At 44.0% G+C, this 12,500-nt stretch overlaps 1 pseudogene; it reads left to right on the top strand.

The window, feature by feature from the left end:
• The first annotated feature begins 11,932 nt into the window (after positions 1–11,932).
• LOC144826743 (18S ribosomal RNA) overlaps positions 11,933–12,500 on the top strand; it is a 671-nt pseudogene continuing 103 nt past the window's right edge.

Here is a 12,500-nt window from a genome sequence, read left to right as displayed (position 1 = left end):
AGGAAGGTCGAGACCATTTCATCACATAATAAAATATTTGTGAACCTACCAGCGGGCAGCTAAAGTCTATATAAAGTATCTAAAAATAGAAATCTTAGTTCTCTAGGAATAGTTTCTTACTTTAAGCAGAAGATCAGTGTCCCGGGAAAAAATATGTAGAAAAATATTTTAAGGGGCTTGCTGAAAAAAGTTGCTGTCCGTGAACTGGATTGTAATTGTTCATGTGACTTTTATTTTTAAAGGTTGAAGGCCGAATTCAGGGAACGCCGTGTGCGAGTTTACTCAAAAGTCTCTATTTCTGTTCTGGAGAGAACATCATATCATTCAGGCTTTCGAAAAAACTGTCAACAGCTTCATGGGAAAGTTCCACTAAGTCGGAAATAGGGGTAACCATGCATTCATGCGCATGATTGTCTCCATTGACATTCTGATTTGCATTGCTGACAGAAGGTCGTACCTGTTCGATGCTGCTTTCATCTTGAACTTCACTACTCTTCAATCGTAATGGTGAAGATTCCAGGAATGCCGTCATCAGAATTGGCAGCCTTTGAGGGCAGCACAGTGCGTGAACCTTGGTAGGAACCAACAGTGTATCTGCATCCACCGGCGCATCCGATTGTAGCGTCAGACAGGTGTCTAACACGCATTCTTCTCCGCATAGCAGACACCTTAGTACAGGTAAAACACACCTTTGCCACATTGGTCGAAATGATAGAAACCAAGTCATATTTAGGTCTCTAAGCCGGGAGAGTCCCAGGATTTTTGATATCCGGTCCCGGTATCCAATGGCTAGGATCGTATCTTCCATTGTCGCGAGAGTTTGATCTGTGACATGGGTTGCCATAACGAAAAATAAGGACTAGGAATAGGATTCCTGCAATTAGTCCCAGGATCAGGGGAAGTCCGCCAAAAATCGAATGGACGAAATCTGGAAAAATACCCAGTATGGCTTTGAATGGTGTTAATGCCATCGAAAATACTGTCTTAAATACCTTTGAGACCCCAGTGGTATCAGAAATATTTAAGATTTCGCTCAGGATTTCTGCGAAATGTACGGGGGAATTAGTCGATAATAATGTATGTATCTCTGCAGTCGTCCTTGCGACTTGTAGATCATACGTTTCTTTAGATGACGTGAGCCTTGTAGGCGTCTGAAGAAGCACTGTTTTCATTCTGCTTAAAGTGTCTATTCGAATAGAAGTAATTTTCAAACCGGGCCATGCCCTTGCCTCCCTGTCTGGTAAGGAGCTGGGGAACAAAGAACGTCCACAGCACTTGACCTTCGCTGTTGTAGTTACTAGATAAGGAGTCCCGGGCATAAGACTGCAACATCTGCGGTCTACAATAAGAATGTAACTCCCATTATAGAGTCTTTGAAAGAATGGTTCTATTTCAGTTGCAGGTGCGCCTTGCTGGTGACATGAAAGGTTGTATGAATTCCCTTCACAGGCTCCGTGCAAACTAATTCCGTTACACAGAAGCGTGCCGCTTAGTGACATATCACAATTGTTGCCACTAAGAAACACTTTCTGTCCTTTATTACTGACACATGCATGTGAATAGGGCAGGTTCCAAGTTGTTTTAAGGTACCCCTTTCCCAATTTCTCGTACATGCCAGCCTGTATATATTTTTGGCAGTATTGAAACCTGAAGGTTGAGATTGGAATATTTATGATTCCGTGGATTATCCATTCACTGACAGGTCGTTCTGACATTGTCATTGGTAATCTTTCTAGTTTTTCAATGCTCAAGATTGTATAATCAGCACCCTTTTGCGCCATACCGATTTGTCTATCAGTAAGGTTAAAGATTTGGAATAGTGACGTTGTGTTGATTAAACGCCAAGGCACATAGCCTGAACGCAGATTTTGTAACGTCCAGCCAAGCTGTACAATGGAACGCAATTGTGACTGACCATGTTGTAATAACAGTAAGTCTTGCGATAATATATCGATTGCTGAAGACACAATGCTGTCCAATGAAAAAATTCTGGAGGACAGAGTCATTAACCCATTGTCCACTACAGAAAGTGATTTTTCCAAATTAATACGATCAATTTCACGTATTCTCTCTGCTGTTTCAATTTGAGTAACCTTCCAGGCCTCATTGTATGCTGCATATACAGAGGCTGCTATGAAACGCTTTTGACGCTGTTTGCGTGGTCCCAGTATGAAATCACGCAAGTCAGCACCATCAGTAAGTAAAGTTAGGTGTTGCTTAATTTCAGGCAGTGTGGAAGTTTGTAGCCATTGAAGGCATAATTTGCCCACACTGTAGGTTGTTATTATCCCTGGGTGATGTCTTTGAGGATATCTAGGGTCTGGCCTGGTCATTTTGAAACCCTGTGTTTTATTCAGGAATCTATCTTGACAGTTATTTGTATCTGTGGGCCAGATCAACAATTGTTTCCAATCAGGATGTGTTCTGTTTTGGTTAAGTATATGGCTTATGTCTATTTCTTCATCTGTATCAGAGTTATTGCTAAACATTGTTGGCTTTGGAATAGACAGGTTATTTAAATCTTTGATTTTGGCTAAGCCAAGACAGGTGGTTTGTTGAACAGTGTCATTTAAAAATATCATTTGTTCTGGGATCATGCAGGCTCTAAACAAAGCTTCTATACCCTGTACTTGCCATTCTTTTGTACCCCAAACACTTTTCAAATCAACATTTTTGTCCCAATAATCAAATCCAAAAGTATTCATTTTTTCAAAGAATGAATCTGAATATATCAATTTCGTGTTGGTTATCATGGTTTTCATCCCTGTCTTGTTTGACAATTTGTAATAAAATGTTTCAGCATTAGTTATGTTAAAACCTGAAAAATATGAATATTTGTCATAAACGGTTCTAGAGCTCCCTTTTGGAGGTGTAGCACAATGTTCCCATTGATTATAATTTAAAACATTTCTAGGTTGTGCTGATTTATGCAAGAAATGGTTACCATAATGGTTATAGCAATACATACTATCATAATTTGTAGAACCTTGCAAATAATCATGTTTTGTAAATTTAGCAGACATTACTAAGTCAGACATCATATTGTTTATACTTTCAAAGTCCCAATCATCAGCAAATGAGTTTGGTTTTGCAAAGTCACTCAAGGAGATCTTGATTTGGTGTGGATATTTCAGGATCTCGACCGGACCATGAATTTCATAGTCAGTGTTGTCCCAGGCTACCCCACCAGGTATTGGAATTGCTGTGAAGTTGGCTGAAGAAAGTTCTGAAGAAAGTTCTCGTTTCTCGACGTGTGAAGATGTGTGTGGTTTGAGGACCAAGTTGATGTTCTGACTTGCTGTGTCCATTTTAGCATATTTTCCCTCAATGAAGCGTCCCAAGGTAAATACCATGATGAGCCAAAGTATGAGGATAAATGCACCAAAACCCACCCAAAATTCAATCCATGGAGTAACCAGATATGTTTCTTTCAGTTGTTTCAAAAGTTCCTTAGCTTTGTCTTTAAAGGATTTTGATGATGGCTGTGTCTTTTGTTCGCTGAAACCTTCAGAGGAATCATCGAAGTTGATGAAGTAACCAGATGCAGTTCTGTCAATTGTTCCAATTGGTTCAGGATTTTTGTTTCTTGCATTTTCACTTGGAACTTCATTGTAGATTGGTGTGTCTCTGCTAAATGTCTTTATTTGGGTTTTCAGAGGTCTGAGTTCTATTGCATTGTTGCATAGTCCTTGTTGTTCTTCTTTAGGCGTTTCAAATGTGATGAGCCTCTTTGTTAGGACCTCTGTACTGGTAGCAAACCTTGGTGTTCTGCTACTTATTGGGAGTCCACTTGGCCTACTGTTTGTTATAGGCCACATGTTGTGGTTTTACCAGGTCGATGGATACAACTCGGTTCTCCTTTTTACCAGCAAGTGGCGGTAGTACAACTGATCTTGTCCCGTTGACAGACAAGACAGGAACTGCTTTTCTGTAAGAAGGCCCAAATTCCTTCTTTACCGCGATCTTTTCCCTGACTAGATCCCCGACTTTTGGAATCCAGACAGGTCTTGCTGGGACAGGTGGTGATTCTTCAGTGGTTGTTGGCTGTTGTTTCAACTGTATGTTGCTCAGGTCTTTTCTTGTTTTGTTTAAGTCCTGCAAAATGGCCAAACGGTCTTTGACATCAAAGGTTTTTTCTATTACCACTGAAGTCTGACTATCAAGGTCAGAGATCAACATCCTAGTTCCGAATAATAATTCGTACGGACTGAATCCCTTCAGAGAATTTCTTGGCAAGTTATTTAGACTACGTTGGACACTTATTAGATGTTTGACCCACCCAGCTCCCGAACCTAATGTCCTTTCCATTATAGATTGCTTTCTGCCTTGGTTTTTTCTTTACACCATCCCATACCCTCAGGAAGGAAGTGAGAAGATTCCCGCTGGGCTGTGCTCATTTGGCCATTCTTTCCCCCCCCAGGCTGGTTTGTCTGAGTGAAAAAAAAAAAATGGTCGAACGTAGCATGCTCTTAGCGTATATGCCATTTAGACTCGCAAATCTTGTATAACAGTCCGGACGTCAGCCGAGTGCTGTGGATCTACATTATAAGTGGAACTAGCCTGTGTATGTTAATCGCAAGCCATTCTTTTTGTTGGTAATATTATCTGCCTTGATACGACGAGGTATTAAACTGCTTCTCTCCCCACTGCGATCTCTGTTGCAGTTTGGGCAGTTTTTTACAAACATGGTGTAGTGCAGGCTCATGCCTGGCCACCAGTACCGTGATTGTAATTCTTCCAGAGAATCTTTTAATTTAAGGTGTCTGAGACCCTCGCCCATGTGTGCGTCTGCGATTAACATGTTTCTCCTGTCCATGTTTGGAATCACTCTATCCCCCACTCCAGGGATTCGAGCAAAAGGGACGGAGTTTGCATTGATTATGTATGTATAATTGAGTGGATAATTGATCGGTAACGCTGAGCAGTCGCCTTTTGATGACGTTTTCACCGCCAGCAATGTTTCGCCGTCAATGTATTTTAATGTACGCTTTTTTCGATCTACGGGAGCCGGTTTACTGGCTGCCGCTGCGGCTGTTTCAGCCAATGAATTCCCTACAACGTGAACGCCATCACGCTGGTGACTCAGTGAGTGTGTCACGTGAGTCTTTGGTAGTTCTTTTTTCAAAAGAGCTACTTGTTCCCAGAGCAGTCTCTGCTTTATTGGTGCATCTGTGTCATCTTTGTAACCGTTCTGAATCCATGTCTGCAAATCCTTGTTATATGCTTTGACGCAGAAATATGAATCTGACACTATAAGTGTCGGGAATTCGCGATCCGCATTATCTAGCGCCATTTTCAAAGCTATTATTTCAGTTTGTAGTTCTGAATTAGTTTCTACTGAGTGTGATTTTGTTAATAGAGGTCTTAGTTTACCTCTGCGCCACACTTCTTTTGTAATCTCACATGTGGGATTGTATGCATGTTCTCCCCAAACGGAGGGTTGAGCATGTCCGTCTGTATGGATTACACAGGCGTAATGTCGTAGAGGCAGAATGTCGATTGGCAGAGGATACGTCTTTTCATATTTTAGATTTTTAATTCTTTTAGTTCTTAAAAGACTGTCAACCAGGCAATACTTGATAATTCATATCCTCCGTACTGGATTTTCAGATGGGCAATTCTGGATTTTTTGAAGTTGAATTTGTAACCCTCTGCAGCGAAACCAAGTATTATGGTGTTCACTCTTTTCAAGTGAGTCTCCAAGTCATCATCTGTTAAGTAAATGTCATCGACATAAGATAATGCTTCATCATCATATAGTTGTAGTAATTCTGTTACTCTCGCTGAGAATACCCCCGGGCTGTTCTTGTACCCCTGGGCTAACCGACAGAATTGTTTTTGAGTGCCATTTACTGAGAAAGCTGTTAAATATCTGCTCTCTGGTGCTATGTTTTGACAAAAGAATCCGTTGGAGATGTCCAAGGTTGTTTTGTATTTTTTGCGCACTATGTTATTCATTAGTGCAGCACTGTGTGAGTTTTGCACTGCAAAAGTTTTGCAACATGTGTTAAGGTGTCGGTAATCCAAAACTAGGCGATATGAATTGTCTGGTTTGGAGACCGGAAACAAAGGATTGTTCATTTGTGAGGTGCAAGTTTCAATCACCCCCTGGTATTCTAGCTGATCTAGTATTTCATTTACTTGTTTTTTAGCTTCTTGCTTAATTGGGTACTGCCTTTGTGCAGTTGGTTGTGATTTTAACTGGATTTTGTGAGGAGGAGAATCCTCATCCCATCCTACATGATTTTTATATAAAGCTGGTGCTAAGGCCACTGCCCATTTTCTAGCAAGTGTTTCTTTTTTATGAATCGGGATTTGATTCGAGAAGGCAGGCATAATTACTTCTTCGCCATGAGGGCACTCCCTGACAAACTCTGGTGGCCAGTCTTTTTCAGCTAGAAGGATGTCATAACCCTTGGAGAGGTTATCCCAAAATAGTCCCCTTATTTTCCTAGTCTTATCTCCCTCTATACGTAATGTTATCTCGTATATCTTGTGGGGCTTGCTAATTCTGGTATCTGCAGTTTCCACTTGAAGGTATTCATTCGTGTCCACTGTCTCCAGATGATTCATAAGGACTTTGCGAGCTATGCTCACCTCTGCTGCGCTGTCTAGCATTGTCTGAGCCCACTCTCCGTTTTTCAGTTGTGTCCTCAGTATTCTCGGCATTGTTAACTACCTTGATACTGGCTACCTTCTTTTTTGGAAATTGTAATTTCTTTTTCAGTTGAGCAGGTTCCTTGTCTTTGGACTTGGCGTGCTCTTCTGATCGTCCTCTTCTTTCCGATTTCTGCGAGGAATTCTGAAAAGATTGAGAGGGACGTGTATCAATGTCTTGATATCTATCAGGTTTTTTAATATTATCCCTATTTCTAAGGATATATCTATTCCCAGAGGGGTCACTCTGGGGTGACCTTTGTCTCGGGTTTGGAGATTTCTCTCTTCGCCTAGGAGACCTTCCTCTGGACTGGAATTTCTTTTCTTTGGGATTGGATTGTTTGTTTCCATCCCATTTCTTTTTCGGTGAATTATTATTATTAAAAAATATTTTTTCTGGACTTGTAGTCAGTTGCGGTTTTACTGGTATTCCACCTAGACTATCTCTGCCTAGTTCTTCATAGGATTTTTCTATGATTCTGGCAATTTCAGCTGATTGGTCTGCTATATCTGTCTCTTTTAACCTCTGGCGGATCGCCACGTTTGCTGCTTCACCTTTTATGTTGGCTAGTAATATAGCCGAAACCTGTTTGAAGTCTTTTAGTAATTTCATACCAAGAGTTAAAGCAGGTTCTGGACCGTATTCATCTTGAATTTGTTTTAGCACATCTGGTATTACCGAAATGGATGGAACACCGTGCGTTTTTGTGTAGATGGAAGCAAAGACTGTACCCCAAGTGTCACAGTCCTCAATGTGTGGTGCGATTCCCATTGGGAGACATATAGTCAGAATCCTGTGTTTTTCTAATGGGGTGGTGTCAGGAAACACCGCCTCTATTTGGGTAATTTTCTGTGCCAACCAGAATGGTATTTGTTCCCGTTTAGCTGGAACTTTACCTAGGCAGGATTGGATGTTCTGTGGTGTAATTTTATTTGTGTTCCCCTGGTGAGGGGTCAGCTGTGGAAGTTTAATCGCTGGCTAAATTGTTGAAGTCCGCATTACATACTGAACTAATTGTCTGTGAATTTTTAGTAGTTGTTTTAGCTGTATTAACAGCTCTGCTGCAGGCATTCTTTCGATGTCTGGATGTGGTGTGTATCCGGCTAGGACCGGCCACGTTGCTCCTGGTCTTCCTAAAGGACCGAGCCTTGTAATGTGATTGTTATGTTTTAGGGCGCCATCAAATAAGAGCAAATGCTCTTGGAATTTGAGTGGTACTTCCACCTCCTCGAAAGGAGTGTACTCATTAGGAGGTTCCTCTACTTTGTAATAGTGGAAGTACTTTGTTACAGCATTTGCTGCTGGAAAATGTATCCATGAATAGTATACCTCTGTCTGCCGATATTCGTGTGCCTCAATTACGAATATGACTGTGCCACCTCTAGGTGTCAGTCCATTTTCTATAAGTTTTAAGGTTATAGATCTCCTTTTGGCGACCTGGATGAGTATTATATCCGGGTCTGATGTTTGCATGGTAGCATCAGCATCTGCTATTTCAGTAGCTAATCTAATTGCCTCTCTTTCATCATCACTCTCTGCCATTTTACAGACAGGATGGTATTATGTTTGTTTGCAGATCAGGTTTCTTATGGAAACAGAGATTAGATGCACAATATTCTGGAACTGTTTTATCCTTCAACGTTGACTAGACCAAGAACCATACATAGGAGTTCCCTCCTGCGAGGTTTTGGAGGATATTATAACCTTTCACCCACTCCAGACGTCTTTGGAGTATTTGGGAAAAGGGGTCTGAGTGAGAAAGCACGACTGAGTTACTCTAAATGTCTTACGTTAGTTTTATCGCCCTTTCCAAACACGTTGGGCGCCATGTAGTGTAGCTCCTATTTTCCCAATAGGCTCTGCGCATTGGAATAGTACCTACAGCAGTAAAGGCCTAGGCCAGACGTTAACTAGGTCTACTACTGTCGAAACTAGACTTAATTTTTGGGTTTGCCAGCTAAGCTCAGAGTTCGCTAGAAACTTTCTCGAATGTTCAAGGAAGGATTAACTCCCCTGATTAGACAAGAAGGGATTTAGTTTCTGACAACCATAGAACATGACAACTTTGCTCTCCCCTAATCAAGAGTCAATCTCAAGAGTCGTGTGAGCACAAGGCAATTATTTTACTCAGTCAGTACGTGCATTCTTAGTCTCACCAGAATGTAGAGAAAAGGAAGAGACGGGCGTGTTCAATAAAAGATGTTATTTATTGATCAGTCTCTTTTCTCGTACAAGAGAAATGGATCGATATTATTGCAATACTTATAGTTAAGTAAAGTGCATACATTAAAAGCAATAGTATAAAATAATACTGTAAAAACATTGATATGGTTTCTGAGCCATATGATGTTTAAAATGATTAAAATATATTTACATACACATATACATTTGACTAAACGTACTCAACTGGTGTTTCTAAATACGCCTACCCCGTGTACCTGACCTAAGTCTAATGCGTGGGCGGGAATAGAAAGTTACAGTTTAAGTTAAGTTTGTTTTTGCCAAGTGAATAACTAAAGAATTCTCTAGGAGGGGTTATTCAGTTCTGTACCTGGAATTTAGGATGAATGAGGAATGGTATCTCTTTCTCTGCTCTCGATATTCCAGGCTGCCTGCGAGGGCTGCCCAGAAGCGCCGGTGCTGGGTCTCTCGGCTTGAGATAGCAGCGCGTCTCTCAGCGCGTCAGGAAGGCGGGGCTGCTGCCTGCGGGGTCTGCTTCTGCTCTCGGCTTCGGCAAGTATGGCTGCTCCGTCTTGTCACCACGCGTGTGTTTGCATAGGGCAAGGTCGGCAATATTTATACCTTAAAGGTGCCGAGATTGACGTAAGGATGGACATAGGTACGTCAATAAAGATGTCATACGACTTGCTCGTTAGCACATTCTTTTGCAAAAGTTCTCTGTGAAATCAAAACAATGGCCGCACGGATTTTCCAGGTTGTCATAGGTTTGATTTGTTATGAGAACGTCGTATGCCTTATCAGGGGCTGGAGGAATGTCGCTTGTCTAATTAGATCTCAAGCGTTATGACCTAATCAGATAACACGTTCCTGTGCCGTAGTGTGACTGCGTCAGATAACGGTATCTGCATCATGGGGGATTTCTTGCCTCATGGGCTGACTGTTAGTTAACTAGCTAGGTAGTTTAACCAGAATAGGGTCAGGAATAGGGGGATCGATTCAGAACCTATAGAAATACACGACAATAGGATCACGTCGCCGAGGAAAAGGAGCATGTAAGGTTAATTTTTAAAGTTTTTTCGTTCGAAATAGAAATCAATAAAGCAGAAGAATTAAGGAGAACTGAGTCCGTACAATAACTTCTCGACACGGGCATGCGGCATCATCACTGGAAACAACAACGGAAGGTAACACCTCGAGCAAAAAGGCGGTACAAAGTAAAACAACAGGATAATCCGCCAGCATCTGCGCACCACCTACAGCGCCATCCCCCACCTACTAACCCCTATCGTGGACCCAGAACAGAAACAGAGTAAGAAAGCGCAGAAGGATAGAAAAAAAAAAAGGCCCATAGAAACTAAATAAAGAAAACTAAATCCCTCCCCCCACCCTACACCAATGCGGAGGCTACGGCCTACCCCCCCCCCCCCCAGCAAAGTGTCTGTCGCCCATTAAAGAACCCGAAATATAGACCAAGAAAAGAAAGAAGGAAAAAGAAAAATGGAAAGAAAAAGGAAAGAAAAACCCTCACACTTGAGACATAGGGAGTAGGAAGGAATAAACTAATCCACTACTCCCGGAAAAAGGAAGGTGGGGAGGAGCCCACTCAAAATCAGATCTCCCGGACTCCCCAGCTATATAAAACTACTACGCCGTGCACATAAATTCGAACGACATAGAACCAGAAGAGGGTCAGAATCAGTCACACCCAGAACCCGGGCCAACACAAAACCCGCCGCCCCCTCAACAAGAGTAAAGAACAGGACGTAGCAATTACAATATTAAGTGGGGAAAATCAGCACAATCAACGCAATTAACATAGCAAAATGCAGTTCAATCCGGGTCTCCGCCAGCCGATCAAGCAAAGCCAACGAGGAAAACACCTTCAGCCCTGGCCAGAACGACAAAATCCCTTCAGACATGGCCCCCGCCGCAAGCACTCTTCAGGCAGAACAAAGGAGCAAGATGGCCGCTCCCGACAAAGAAGCGGCAGAGGAGGAGGCAATGAGCGTCCCCAGTCCACCACAATGTCAGCGTCTAAACCGATAAACTCCACTTCCATCTCAGGATGACACACACACCACTGTTGTAGGAAAGAGGCTCCAGAGGCAGAAACAACGAGGGGGGTTATCAATTGGACGGGCGATAAGCGGAGCCTCGGTAGCAAGTGCGCAGGCAAAGTCACAGATCTCGAAGTGGAAGGAAACACTGTAACCACAGCCTCATCGATAAGTAAACACCCAAAAGTACTGCCAGGGACACATCGCTCCTCCGCCCTCTCATGCTGCAACACTGTATCCGTTCCAGAAGTAGTAGAGGCAGCAGGGGGCCAGCCAGCTCCGGTCGCGTTATGCCAGACGAAGCTCTCTCAATCTTCCATATCAGATCTTGGATGGTTCGCCGCCATGTTGCCCCCAAGTCCGTAAGGGCAACCAGGATATCCCCATAAGTCAGGTCGCTCTGCGACGTTAGCCGGTCCGCACCGCGCAGCGATGCACTCAGAGCAGCCTCCGTCTCGGGGACAGGCAGGACATCACATAGTAGGGATAGGGAAGCAGCCATCTCTCCGTCGGGAAAGGCAGGCGCCATTATCACCCCGTCAGTGAGTCTACATTTGAGGTAGGGGGGCAATTTCGTTACAAAGAAAAAACAAGCGTCAGGACCACCGATGGAAACGCGACCCCCAGTCAGGGGGGCCGCGCAGAAAGAGAGCCTCCTCGCCTTTGATGAATGCGGGGCGGACCACGGCCGAAGAGGCGCCCCAAGATGGAGTCCGTCCAGCGCGCGAGCAGCGTAGTGGAGGGAAGCGCCGTGTGAAGGGCTCCCGTCGGGCAAACACACACTCCGGAGGCAGAGGGAGTCCCACTACACTGGAAAGGGTCAACGCCGTCCACTGCTGTGACCGGTCACACTCCCTCAGCCAACAGCATCTCCCCAGCTCGTCCCACCAGCTCCGTCCCGAAGCGTCCGGCGGCGGCGATCAGCACCGGTCTCACGAGCAGCATCGGAGGTCGGCAAACACTGCGAATTCTGCACCAAAACAGCCGGCGGAGACTTCAAAAGAACGCAATCGGCAACAGCGCGTTCATGTCTCCGGTTCAGCACGGTGTAGGCGAGGATAAGAGTCAGGATATCGATGCGAGAGCAGACGGCTTGTGGAGCCGGGAGCTTACACGTCCGTCCCGTCCGCCATCTTGGCTCCTCCCCTGATAGCTCTTTCTCGATTCTGTGGGTGGTGGTGCATGGCCGTTCTTAGTTGGTGGAGCGATTAATCTGGTTAATTCCGATAACGAACGAGACTCCTCCATGCTAACTAGTTACGTGACCCCCAGCGGTCGGCGTCCAACTTCTTAGAGGGACAAGTGGCGTTCAGCCACACGAGATCGAGCAATAACAGGTCTGTGATGCCCTTAGATGTCCGGGGCTGCACGCGCGCTACACTGAACGGATCAGCGTGTGTCTACCCTTCGCCGACAGGTGCGGGTAACCCGCTGAACCCCGTTCATGATAGGGATTGGGGATTGCAATTATTTCCCATGAACGAGGAATTCCCAGTAAGTGCGGGTCATAAGCTCGCGTTGATTAAGTCCCTGCCCTTTGTACACACCGCCCGTCGCTACTACCGATTGGATGGTTTAGTGAGGTCCTCGGATCGGCCCCGCCG

This window comes from Lissotriton helveticus, chromosome 3_2 (assembly GCF_964261635.1).
Source record: "Lissotriton helveticus chromosome 3_2, aLisHel1.1, whole genome shotgun sequence".
NCBI classification, from domain to species: Eukaryota; Metazoa; Chordata; class Amphibia; order Caudata; family Salamandridae; genus Lissotriton; species Lissotriton helveticus.
Note: the sequence above shows the minus strand (reverse complement) of the source record. Positions and strands in the feature narration are given on the sequence as shown.